The sequence below is a fragment of the Chelon labrosus genome (assembly GCF_963514085.1).
Source record: "Chelon labrosus genome assembly, chromosome: 1".
Classification (NCBI taxonomy): Eukaryota; Metazoa; Chordata; class Actinopteri; order Mugiliformes; family Mugilidae; genus Chelon; species Chelon labrosus.
Window position 1 is genome coordinate 34,895,408 of NC_140337.1, and position 14,165 is coordinate 34,909,572.

The window sequence follows — 14,165 nt, forward strand, 5'->3', positions numbered from 1 at the left end:
CGTCAGCGTCCACGGACGTGATGACGTGTAGGGGTCGAGCCGGAAGACCTGAGTTGAAGCGCGTTGTTTGTCTGGTGGAGGAGATGGAGTTTTGAAGAAGTTTGAACAGTTTTGCCTTGTTATCGCTGCGGTGGAATGGGATGCGCTTCTTTTCTCGAGGCGTGCTGGAGGCGAGCGACTGTCCGGTCTGCGATGGTAGTCGGGCGTGGAGGAGTGCCGGCCGGACCGATAGAGGGGCGGCCGTTACCGGCCTGTTGCCGGCTAGCTGCTGCGGTGTCTGGGTGGACGTAGCTCAGGTGAGCGGCGCCGAGTACCGCGGCCTCTGTCTGGATGAGGTAGAGGAGGTGTAAAATGGAGGTCGTAGTCGCTGGATGGAGGATAATTAACGAGGTTTTGAGGAACTGGGACGACGGAGTGTAGTCGGGAGAGGTGGCTAGCTGGAGGCGAACGGATTGAAATAGACGGAAGAAGGAGAATCGAGGATGATCGACGGGATGCCGAACATTCGCTGTCGGATGCGTCGAGGACCAACTCGCGGTTCATGGTGAAGGTAATCTGGTTTTCTTAATCGTGTCTGTGCTCTCGAACGCTCGCTTGAGAACTGAGTCGAACGTAACGTCGAAAGTCTGTACCTGAAAGCAACAAGACAGGTGCGTGACTCGGTTCATTATAAAGACAGGCGGGGCTTCCGATTGGTTAGGGGTAATGAATGAATGAGTGACGTATTGGAGTCTTCCCAGCAGAACTACGCTGGTGCTTACACTTCAAAAACAAGCAGTCAACAGTAAGGAAAGGGAGAACAACTGTAGTGGAATGGTTGTGAAATGTGTCTCCAACAGGTTCTTGATATATCATTTGAAGGAAAGTGATGAAGATGATACCCAGAGAGAAGAGCAGAGAGCAGGACCTCTCACAGTACCACAGTCAGTGAGAAGAAATGACAGGATTATTAGACAAGCTCCCCTCTCTCACACACACTGTCAAACTAAACTACTGTCATTCTCTGTGTCCCTCCATCATTCTTTTTAGAGATGGACAGAGAGATGGACAGTTGACAGATGTCTTCACGTCAGCTCTGCTTCTCTTCTACCGCCCATAGTGGCTCGCTGCCATCAGTCCAATATCCATTCCATCAATTAGGTCACTGTTAGATGGCTTCAATCCCATCTCTAATTCTTTGATTTCTTCAACAAATGATGGACTTGTGTTCCTCTCAGGAAAGTGAAGATGCCACCCAAAGAGATGAGTTGGAACCAGAGCAGAACCTGTCACAGTGCCACAGGTGAGACAAAACTACGATATCAGACCACTCTACCTCTGTTGCTTACTCTAACAGTCACATTACAATTCTTCTCTCTGTTGTTTGCTTGTGTCATTCTGAGGAAAGTGATGAAGATGATGGCCAGAGAGAAGAGAGAGCTCTAATCAGAACTCAACTGAGCTACATGTCATCTGTCCACTTTCCCTCAGGTTTCCACAAAGCCATAAATGCCACTCTGATTGTTAGACCATGTATGTACACACAGTGTCCACAGTCCATCTGGATGCTATGTCTCTTACTGAATACCTATTACTGGAAATGAATGAGTGGAAACTAAACGTGAAGATAGACTTCCATCCTTCACTGATTTTGGTCATTGGTCTAGAGGTTGGGTCCACCCTGGAAAGGTCTCCAGTCTATCAAAGGGCTAACACAGAGAGACACTCACACCTACGGCCAATTTAGAATCATCAATGAACCTAACCAGCATGTCTTTGGACAGTGGGAGGAAGCTGGAGAGCCTGGACAGAACCCACGCAGACACAGGGAGAACATGCAGATTACACACAGAAAGGAACCAGTAGGCCTGGATTAGAACCCAGAACCGTCTGGCTGGGAGGCATCAGTGCTAACCACCACACCACTGTGCCGTCCTACAAATTCAATTCTAATACTTATTCCAATGTAATCTGATGATCTTCTATTTCTACTAAAAGAATGGAATGAATATTATTGGATGGAATTGCTCCTAAGATGTTCAACAATATTTTTCAAAAATGCTTGACTTAGCAAAAACCCAAACAAACTACTCAACACGTCTTCTTCCACTTATCCGGGTCTGGGTCGCGGGGGCAGCAGCTTCAGCAGGGAAGCCCAGAAAGCCCTCTCCCCAGCCACTTCAGCCAGCTTCTCCGAAGGAAGCACCAGGCGTTCCCAGGCCAGATGAAAGATATAATCCCTCCATCGTGTCCTGGGTCAGCCCCAAGGTCTCCTACCGGTGGGACATGCCCGAAACACCTCTCCCCAGAGGCGTCCGGGAGGCATCCTTACCAGCTGCCCTAGCCACCTCAACTGACTCCTCTCGACATGGAGGAGCACCGGCTCTACTCTGAGCTCCTCCCGTATGTCCAAGCTCCTTACCCTATTTCTAACGCTGAGCCCGGCCACCCTACGAAGGAAATTGATTTCAGCCACTTGTATTCGCGATCTTGTTCTGTCGGTCATTACCCAAAGTTCATGACCATAGGTGAAGACTGGAACGTAGATTGACCGGTAAATTGAGAGCTTCGCCCTTCGGCTGAGCTCTCTCTTCACCACGACTGACCGGTTAAGCATCCGCATCACTGCAGATGCCGCTCCGATCCGCCTGTTGTACTCCCGCTCCCGCATACCCATCACTCGTGATTAAGACCCCGAGATAATTGAACTCCTCCACTTGATGCAGGACCTCCTCCACAACCCGAAGTAGGCAATCCACCCTTTTCCGACTGAGGACCATGGCCTCAGACTTGGAAGTGCTGATCTTCATCCCAGCCACTTCACACTTGTCTGCGAACCGCCCCAGCAAGAGCTGGAGGTCGCTGTTCGATGAAGCAAAGAGGACCACGTCATCCGCAAAAAGCAGGGACGAGATACTACGATCACCCAACACGACACCCTCCCCCACCCGGCTACGCCTACAAATTGTGTCCCTAAAAATTATGAACAGAACCGGTGACAAAGGGCAGCCCTGGTAGAGTCCAACCATCACTGGGAACAGGTCCGACTTACTACCGGCTACACGGACCAAACCCGCACTCCTTTGGTACAGGGACTGAATGGCCTTTAGTAAGGGGCAATCCACCCAATACTCCCGGAGCGCCCCCCACAGGATGCTTCTGGGGACATGGTCGTAAGCCTTCTCCAGATCCACAAAATACATGTGGACTGGTTGGGCAAACTCCCATTTCCCCTCCAGCACCCTAGTGAGGATAAAGAGGCGGTCCATGGTTCCATGTCCGGGACGAAAACCGCATTGTTCCTCCTCGAGCTGAGGTTCAACAATCGACCGGACCGTCTTTTCCAGCACCCTGGCATAGACCTTGCCAGGGAGGCTGAGGAGTGTGATCCTCCCATAGTTGGAACACACGCTCTGGTCCCCTTTTTAAAGATGGGGACCACCACCTCTGCCACTCCAGAGGTACTGCCCCCGATGTCCACGCAATGTTGCAGAGACGTGTCAGCCAGGACAGCCCTACAACATCCAGAGCCTTGAGATACCCAGGGCGGATCTCATCCACTGTTTCACTACCTCGGCGACTTCTGCCCCGGAGATTGGACGATCCAACCCTAGACCCTCTGGCTCTGTTTCCTCTATGTTGGTGGGATTGAGGAGCTCCTCAAAGTATTCCTTCCACCGCCCGGGGATATTCTCAGTTGATGTCAGCAGCTCACCACCTCCACTAAGATCAGTGTGAGCGTGTTACTGCCTACCACCCCTGAGGTGCCGGACAGTTTGCCAGAACCTCTTCGGATCCGATCAATAGTCTTATTCCATAGTCTTACCAAACTCCTCCCACGCCCGAGTTTTTGCCTCAGCCATCCGGTACTGGTCAGCCGCTTCAGGAGACCCACAGACCAGCCATGCCCTGTAGGCCTCCTTCTTCAGCCTGATGGCTCCCCTCACCTCTGGTGTCCACCAGCTGGCTCGGGGGTTACCGCCGCGACCAGTACCAGTACCAGAGACCTTGTGGCCTACAAAGTCAATCATCGTCCTACGACCTAGGCTGTCATGATGCCAAGAGCACCGATGAACAACCTTATGTTCGAACATGGTGTTAGTTATGGACAAACTGCAACTCGCACAGAAGCCCAATAACTGAACACCACTCGGGTTCAGATCAGTCAGGCCGTTCCTCCCAATCACACCCCTCCAGATCAGGCTGTCGTTGCCCACATGAGCGTTGAAGTCTCCCAGCAGGACAATGGAGTCCCCAGTCGGGGCGCCATCCAGCGTCCATCCTAGGGTGTCCAAAAAGGGCGGGTACTCTGAACTGCTGTTCGGCGCATATGCACAGACAATAGTCAGGACGCATTCCCCGACCCGAAGGCCCAGGGAAGCAACCCTTTCGTTCACCTGGGAGAACCCCAACATACAGGCAGATAGTCCAGGTGCAAGCAAAAAGCCCACCCTGGCCTCCAGCAAGGAAGAGAGTCCAACCCCTCTCAAGGACTTGAGTTCCAGACCTGACGCTATGTGTCAAGGTGAGGCCGACTATATCTAGTCAATAGCGCTCAACCTCTTCAAGCTCCGGCTCCTTCCCCGCCAGAGAGATGACATTTCATGTTCCAAAAGCCAGCTTCCATAACTGAGGATCAGGCCGCCAAGGCCCCCGCCTTGGTCTGCTGCCCGACCCACAAAGCACCGGATCCTTCATAATTCTCCTGCGGGTAGTGGGCCTACAGGGAGGAGAGCCCATGTCTCCCGTTTGGGCTGGGCCTGGCCGGACCCCATGGGTGAAGGCCCAGCTACCAGGCGCTCGCCCACGATCCCCAGCCCCAGGCCTGGCTCCAGGGTGGGTCCCCGCTAACCCTCTGGGCTGGGTACACAGTCTCTTGTTGGTTTTCCTCATTAAGGGTCTTCTGAACCATTCTTTGTCTGGCCCTTCGCCTAAGACCAGTCTGCCTTGGGAGACCCTACCTGGAGCAAATTGCCCCGGACAGCATAGCTCCTAGGGTCATTAGGACACTCAAACTCCTCCACCACAATAAGGTGACGGTTCAAGGAGGAATACTTAAAAAGGTAGTTATTAATACTGAATTATTAATAAATGATCAAGTTATGAATAAAAACACACTGCACCTGTTTGCAAGTACAACTGGACATCTACTCCTGTGGTAGACTAGTGGGATTGAACGTTAAGACTTCTGGCAAGTCTAAAAGTTGTTCAAAAATATTTTTGTGCTGAAATTAATATTGCACAATTATGAATAATTGCCAACAGTACTCTGTCTCACACGGGGCACCATTTATGTTGGGTCGGTGTACTAAGGCACTCAATATCGGCGTTTGGCTATCATAAATAATTAATAATTATCAAAAATAATTATTTATTATTAAATAATGGGATCTGAATTACTAGATCACCTCGGGGCACCACCCTTCCAAAAAGGGAAAATATGTGGAATGTGATAAGAGTTTATTAGGTGTCAGGTTAAAGGAAGAATGGTTAGGTAGCACACAAGAGACCCTGAGTCTGTGTGTTGCATAACCTAAACTAACATCAAATCACTATACTATAACCTTACGATCAAAACCACTCAGTAAACGCAAATATCACATCAAATCAATGTTCTAGTTCTATGCTTAGCTCAGCTTGACTACCCCCAGGTCATATTACCAGATTTGGTGGAAAAATCAGTTTCTGGTGTGTTGCTCCTGTAGCTGGCGGTTCCTGATGCAAGGGCCGAGCTGGAAAAGTTGGAAGTCTTTGCTGTGTGTTCCTGGTGGCAGAAGTTGGAGTTGCACGTTGAAGTCCTTTGAAGTGGCCTATTACCCAGCAAACCTTCTGTTTGTTGGCTAAAACAGCTGGTGCAGATTCCTCAAGCAGGATCTCGCTTCGCTGCTGTAGGGAGAACAGGCCTGGCAAAGCTGCTCTTTGTTAGACTACCTGAGGCAGCCAGCTGCAGCTGAGCAGCTGATGGTCCCACACGGAGGTGTGGAGTTGAAGTGAGGGAGAGAGTAAGAGTAAGAGAACACAGGGCAAACAGAACATTTTATATGACCTGATGACCTCAGAGGTCACATGCCACTGTCAGCCAATGAACTGCTGGGTCAGTTTTCACACCTGGAGGATTGTGGGACTTGAGGTCTCCAGTGCTTCCCTTTGTTTCCAAGACAAAGACAAACATGTGGGTAACTTGGTTATGCATGGTGAGCTTCCATAGGTCACCACCAGGCTCAGGTCCCAGCACTATAGTCCACATATAGGCATACATCACCATTCTTCTTTCTCACCACAATAGATTAAGTGAATGAGGTCTCTGTTTCATGGCTGTCTCTTCCTTCAGCTTAATGTGGTGCTGGATTTTTGTTACATGAGTTTACGCTCTGGATCGGTGGTTACACCGCCACGAGGCTATGCTAACTCATGGAGCTATCTACTAATACATCCGAGTACTCACTGAAAAAGAAAAGCTTTAAAACACAGGTAAGGTTCCCAGAGTTACTCACAGTGGTTCACTGAACAGTTGTGGACTCGAACAGTTTCCTTTTTAGCAGTTTGGCACAATATCAAATGTTTTTAACAATATTAGTCTGTATCAGTGTCATCCATGTATGCTCTCTTCATGCTATTGCTCTGTTTTCTTAGATCCAAACTCAGGGGACGTGACAGTCGACCTTCTGAAATCATCTGATGTTGGTTTGATGTGTTGGAACATTTATATGTCAAACTGAGAAACATTAATGTCTGCGACAGGAACAAAGATCACTTTCCAAACTTTTTACAACACAGATACACACCCATCATCATGTTGAGCCTCATAAACAAATCTCAGCTTCTGTGTGTGTGTACGTGTTTGCGCACTTGTTGTGTTTGTGTGTGTATTTTTCCTCAGAAGTGATCTGTGGACTTCTGGACTTTAATCCAGAGATCTTTATGAGAGTGAAGCTGAATGTAGAGGTAGAGAGAGACACACCTGGCCCATCCCTCTCTTCACCTGTCAGAGGAAAGCTGACACTGTCTTCACAAACGTGGCTGCAGAGAAGTGTTGTCAGAGAGTCAGTAGATGATCAGCTGCTGTGAGCCTTAGTTTGACAGGAAGATGAAGACGTTGGTGGTGTTTGTGATCCTCGTTCACGGTAAGATATCTTCTTCCTGGATCTGATTCTCACTTCAGTCTGACATCATTTCTCTCACGTCTGTCTCTTTAAAGAAAGTCAGTGATGACCTGTTTCAACTTTGATTAGTTCTGAGTTTGTCTGTGAGGGACACGTCCAGAAGCAGAGTTTGATGTTCTGTTCACGTGGACTGTTTCTAATCAATTCAATTCAATTCAATTCAATTTTATTTATATAGCGTCAATAACAATACAAATCGTCTCAAGACGCTTTACAAAACCCGGCCTGAAACCCCCAGAGCAAGCCTGAAGGCAACGGTGGCAAGGAAAACCTCCCTTTTAACAGGAAGAAACCTCGAGCAGAACCCAGCTCATATGGAGGGACCCATCTGCCTAAGGCCAGCCGGGTACAGACAGAAGAAAGAGAGAAGAGAACAGCAAAGAGAGAAGGGAAGAGAACAGCAAGATAAACATACATCTGTCATAGGTACACATATCGGGGGGGGGGGGGGGGGGGGGGGGGGGGCCTATAGCAGCATAACTAAGGGATGGTTTAGTCCAGCCCTAACTATAAGCTTGATCAAAAAGGAAAGTCTTAAGCCTGACCTTAAAAATAGAGAGAGTGTCTGCCTCCCGAACCCAAACTGGGAGCTGGTTCCACAGGAGAGGAGCCTGATAGCTGAAAGCTCTACCTCCCACTCTACTTTTTGAAATTCTAGGGACTACAAGTAGGCCTGCACTTTCAGACCGAAGTGATCTGTTGGGGTAATATGGTACAATGAGGTCTTTAAGATACGATGGAGCTAGGCCTTTAAGGGCCTTGTATGTAAGGAGGAGGATTTTAAATTCTATTCTAGACTTTAAAGGGAGTCAGTGAAGAGAAGCTAAAACTGGAGTAATATGATCTCTCTGGTTAATTCCTGTCAATGCTCTTGCTGCGGCATTTTGAATCAATTTGGAGGCTTTTTAAAGAGCTATTTGGAGCCAGACAGTAATGAATTACAGTAATCCAGTCTGGACGACACAAATGCATGAACTAGTTTTTCAGCGTCACTCTGAGACAGGATGTTCCTAATTTTGACGATATTACGCAGGTGAAAGAAGGCAGTCCTAGTCACTTGCTTTATGTGACATTTAAGGGACATATCCTTATCAAATATAACACCAAGGTTTTTTACAGTAGTACTGGAGGCCAAGGTAATGCCATCCAAAGAAACCACGTGATTAGATAATGAATCTCTGAGATGCTTAGGACCGAATACAATAACTTCTGTTTTGTCTGAGTTTAAGAGTAGGAAATTACAGGTCATCCAAGCCTTTATGTCTTTAAGGCATGCTTGGAGTTTAACCAGCTGATTAGTTTCATCTGGTTTCATAGATAAATATAGCTGGGTGTCGTCTGCATAGCAATGAAAGTTTATGCCATGTTTTCTAATAATCTTGCCTAATGGCAACTTGTATAAAGTGAAGAGTACTGGTCCTAGCACAGAACCCTGAGGAACTCCGTAACTTACTTTTGTATAAGTTGAAGAATCATTGTTGACGTGAACAAACTGGAATCTGTCAGATAGATAGGATTCAAACCAGTCTAATGCAGTTCCTTTAATCATGATCTCACTTTCAAGTCTCTGTAGTAAAAGATTATGATCAATAGAGTCAAATGCAGCACTAAGATCTAGCAGAACAAGTATAGAGACAAGTCCACTGTCTGAAGCCATGAGGAGATCATTGGTAACTTTAACCAGAGCTGTTTCTGTACTATGATGAACTCTAAAACCTGACTGAAACTCTTCAAACAGACCATTCTTGTTTAAGTGGTCACACAACTGATTAGCAACAACATTTTCTAGAATTTTGGAAATAAAAGGAAGGTTGGAGATTGGTCTATAGTTGGCTAAAACATCTGGATCTAGAGTGGCTTTCTTGAGTAAGGGCTTAATCACAGCAATCTTAAAAGACTGAGGCACATATCCTGTTAATAAAGATAAATTTATCTGGTTCAATATGGAGGTGTTAATTAATGGAAAAACTTCTTTGAGCAATTTAGTTGGGATTGGATCTAGAAGACAGGTTGATGGTTTAGATGCTGTAATTGTTGAAGAGAGCTCAAGAAGATCTACTGGGGAGAAGGATTCCAGATATTGATAAGGTCTTACAAAAGTTTCTAATGTCGCTGTACTTGCATCTTTAACAGCTGTTGGAAGGATGCCTTGAATATTTTGTCTAATGCCAACAATTTTATTAGTAAAGAAGCTGATGAAGTCATTACTACTGAGGGCTAAAGGAATAGATGGCTCAACAGAGCTGTGGCTCTTTGTCAGCCTGGCGACAGTGCTGAAAAGAAATCTGGGCTTGTTCTTGTTTTCTTCTATTAATGATGAATAATATGCTGTTCTAATACTACTGAGAGATTTTTTATAAGTTGTTAAACTATCTTTCCAGGCTATGCGAGCTTCTTCAGAATTAGTGGAATGCCAAATTCTTTCCATCTTTCAGACTGCCTGTTTTAAACAGCGCAACTGTGAATTATACCACGGAGCTAGCCTCCTCCGATTCATGACCTTCTTTTTCAGAGGAGCAACTAAGTTTAGAGTTGAACTAAGCGATGCTGCAGTGCCATCCACAAAATAATCTATTAGTGCAGGGGTTAAATTGTGGTTGCTGTCGTCCACAACATTGGCACATGGCACTGAGGTAAATAAAGAAGGAATTAATTCTTTATATCTAGTTACAGCATCATCAGATAAACATCTACTGTAATGAAATGTCTTTTCAGTTCCTGTGTAATCCATTATTATAAATTCAAAAGTTATGAGGAAATGATCAGACAAAAGAGGGTTATGAGTAAATACTGTTAAACCTTCAGTTTCTATGTTAGGACAAGATCTAAGGTGTGATTAAAACTGTGAGTTGATCTATTTACATTCTGAGAAAAGCCAATTGAATCTAATAATGATGTAAATGAGGAACTAAGGCTGTCACTGACAACATCAACATGGATGTTAAAGTCACCTACTATAATGACTTTATCTGTTCTAAGAACTAAATCACATAAAAACTCAGAGAATTCAGCTAAAAACTCAGAATAAGGAGCAGGTGGGCGATACAACACAACAAAAAGAATTGTTTTTTGTGTTTTCTGGTCTGGATGGGGAAGACTAAGAGTAAGACTTTCAAATGAATTAAAGCTCTCCTTAGGTCTAGGATTAATAGATAAATCAGAGTGGAAGATTGCTGCCACTCCTCCTCCTCTACCTGTGCTTCTACGAATATGATAATTACTATGACTGGGTGGAGTAGACTCATTTAAACTAACATATTCATCATCCTGTAGCCATGTTTCAGTTAGTCTGAGATGCACTGTGAAGGTCCTGGTTGTTTCTAGAGTTCAGTGTAACTCTCTTTACCATATCTTTGGGGCGACTTCCTACTGGAGCATCAGCTGTGTTTCTCACTTTACACATGGATGCACAGCTGCTCCTGTGAAAGGTCCTTTAGTGCACTGCGTCGGCTGCACCCCTGGCTGCGTCAAACAATGGGTCAGAAAAGACTTCACAGTCTTGTCAACTGAAAAAGCCGAGCTTCAGCATCTGAGTCACAGAGTGACAGACCGATTGGCCACCCTTAAAAACAGACGGCATTCTTTGATGCTTCCACCAAGTAACTTGCAGTTGTAGCCTTTTTTTTTCTTGTTAATGCTGTAAACATTCTGCTACTGTGCAAACCTTTGTTTAATACAGTACAACAATAAACAAACAGACTGATAATAAATACTAATAAATAACTACTAATAACTAATAAATAATTTCTCAGTCTTTGCTAGCTGAAGTTTTGTGCTCGCGCTCATTTGCTCACATCCTGTGCATCTCCTTGGGGCTAAGCCCCCCCTGTCCTGAAAACCTAGTGACGCCTCTGTCTGATGGCAAGGTGTTATGAAGCTCTGTTAGTGACACAAAACAATATACTGGCTGCAAGTTTCAGTTCAGTTCAGTTCAATTTTATTTATATAGCGTCAACAACAATACAAATCATCTCAAGACACATTAGAAACCTGGCCTGAAACCCCCAGAGCAGCCTGAAGGAGACGGTGGCAGGAAAAACTCCCTTTAACAGGAAGAAACCTTGAGCAGAACCAGAACCAGAACCAGCTCATATGGAGGAACCATCTGCCTAAGGCCAGCCGGGTACAGACAGAGGAGGAGGAGGAGGGAATCCACATCAAACACCGCTGTCTAGGTCACATGATGCCTTTCGTGATCTTTTTTATGCAGTGTGAGTGAAAACACATATCCATTTCCTGTTGAAGAGTTTGATTTCAAGTAAATCTTTTATGACAGTCACTGTCAGCATGTCTGTTGTCTGGCTGAAGCTTGTGGCCATCGTTTGTCTCTGTTGCACAGTTCTGACTGATGCAGGTAAGGCTGAGAATGATGTCATGACCAAAATGAAAAACATGCAAAGTGAGTTTTTGTGTCTTTTAATTCAGAGATCGAAGGAGTGGTATGGAAAACAGTTGGAGAAGAAATCACAATCCAGTGCAAATCTGAAAATGCCCCAGAGTACCTGCATCTGAAGATGGGTCTCAATAAGGAGGAAGACATTTTTATCACAGGAAACCCCTCCAACAAGATAACAGTTTCAGAACGCTTTTATGAGAGGCTTGTGCCAAATGGAGACTTCCCCGACGTGGATATTCTCATCAAAAACTTGACCTTGAAGGACACAGGACCATACTGGTGTGTGTATAACACGTTTAACAAGGAGACCCAAGAGCTCAGAGAAGTGGAAGGCTCAGGATCCGTCCTCCTGGTGGTGACAGGTCAGTTTATTTAGAAGGTTTACTCATTCACATGACAGAAATGTCTTCATTCAACAATCATATGTTCTATCAGCGCAATATGTAAATCACAGCATAACCCAGTAGAGCTTTGTTACAGTTCACACACATTTAGCATAAACACAAACTCAATACTGTTTGGATACAATCTGAGTGAAGATAATCCAGTTTCTGTTATTGAGCAAAATGTAGAAACGTCACCTAAAACTGAAGTAGCCAGTCGTACATCAACAGATGCAGTACATGGGTGTGACTCATCACATCAGAAGCTGGTCCTGGTGTCTGCTGTGATCGCTGCTGCTGCTGTGCTGCTTGGCGTCGTCATGGGCGTCCTCATTTGGATCATACTTAAGGTACCTTTGGAACAGTTCATGTGTGTGTGTCTTTGTAGGTGCCTGTCTCTGTGGTTCTTAATTAGAATGTATTTATCTTTCACTGAGACTTTTAATTCATGTTCCTGTTCTGCTCAACAGCTCACACATTCATTGCTTACTGCCAGTCTCACTTTTACACCTCTTATTCACCCTTCATCCTGAGCACAAACTAGACTGTTCTGGTCTAGACAAAACTACTAATCAGAATTCTGAACCACTTTGTCATATCACCAGATAGGCTCCACACAGGCTGTGTGTGTGTGTGTGTGTGTGTGTGTGTGTGTGTGTGTGTGTGTGTGTGTGTGTGTGTGTGTGTGTGTGTGTGTGTGTGTGTGTGTGACTGTAATTTAGCTCGTCTCCAAGGATTTAAGTGGGACGTATAAAATAATTCATTACATTTCTCCAGCAACACAAACACGATATTCTAATATGATCATATTGTTGCATACTTCTACAAATAATTCAGATTCAGATTCAGAAGAGAACTGCTGTATCAAGATGTAAATGCAGATAGAACTGATTTAACACTGACACAGTTTAAAAATATTTGACCAGAACATGTATAAAGGGAAACAGACAATGTCTCTTTAAAATGTTTTTAGACAAAATATAATTGTGAACAAAATCCAATCTGACCTGAAACGTAAAAGAAAAAACCAAACATATATATAAAACATGAACAAACAGACTGAAGTATTGTCCAAGAGTTTGCACTAAATAAAGTGCATGATTATCAGAGTACTTATTGCACCATAACATGTTGACAACAATATCTTTTGCTGCCAGACCAAGACCAAGCCCTCGCGCACCACAGTGAAGCCAAGGCATGTCACCACCAACGATGCTGATGAAGAGATGCGTGGAACACTCAGACGCTAACGATCACGTCAGCCTGCAAGCAGCCAGTACTAAACTCTTTAAATATTCTCTTCTCCTGATGCTCAAGTGATGCAGGTGAGAAGGGCAGCCAGTCAGCATGTTTGCTGACAGACTCTAGAATCTCTCCAGGCTTGTGTATGTCTAAGACACAGTTCAGATGTGTGGAAAGCAAAATGGTCCAACTATTGGTGCTGCTTCTGAAGATTAGATAGAAATACTTTGGCATGATGTGTTGCTGGACACAACTTTGTTTAAGAGTAGAAATTAAAGCACACATTTTCCATTTTACTTTGTGTGGCTTTGTTCTATTTTTTCACATTTAAATATGTTCTTTGTTCATTTCAGTACCTTCTTATAGTTTTGTACAAAGTTAATACATTTATTTTGGATAATATTTACGAATAAAGGCAGAACTACTTCAAATACTATGTATTGGAATAATAAGTGTAAATTAAAAATATATTTGTGGAATTTGTAGCAATGTCCTTAATGTTTTGAACTTTTATGGTGAAATTTATTTTCAGCAAACCAAGCTTCTCAATGATGATAGTAATGTTGTAGTCCAGCAGCTTTGGGTTTATGTGGATCACTGAAACATAAGGATGGTGTGTCACATCCCTAGGTCTTACTGGAACGTTTTATTAGCAACAAGAAATAGAGGGTAAGCTTTAAATCTCAGCTTTAAACTTCCACTCACCTTCAGCTACAACATCAGGTAAATCAGGCCATTTGTCACTATGTTGTTTCCAAACTGGAACTCCTATTATTAGCTTGCTAAACACTTGTAATGCAGATAACTGTTAGGAAATGAATATGTTTTGTGAATTCAAGGGCATGGTTAAGAGATACTGCATAACTTTAGAATGTTAGTTACAAAAAATCTTTCAGATATCATTGTGAAATTTGGCAAATGTTAACTTGTGCAGCGTGTGTGGTCATGAGCTGTGATAGTTTTGTTTCTGCATTAAGGAACGAACACATTAAAGTAGCAGTA

The 14,165-nt window shown here is 44.6% G+C and overlaps 1 protein-coding gene across 1 annotated transcript in view; it reads left to right on the top strand.

Annotated features, from left to right (window-relative positions):
* The window catches only part of LOC311488311 (uncharacterized protein), a gene marked incomplete at both ends in the record, with an annotated part of 179,249 nt that overhangs the window by 75,264 nt on the left and 89,820 nt on the right, over window positions 1–14,165 (top strand). The gene's annotated exons all lie outside the window — the stretch shown is intronic.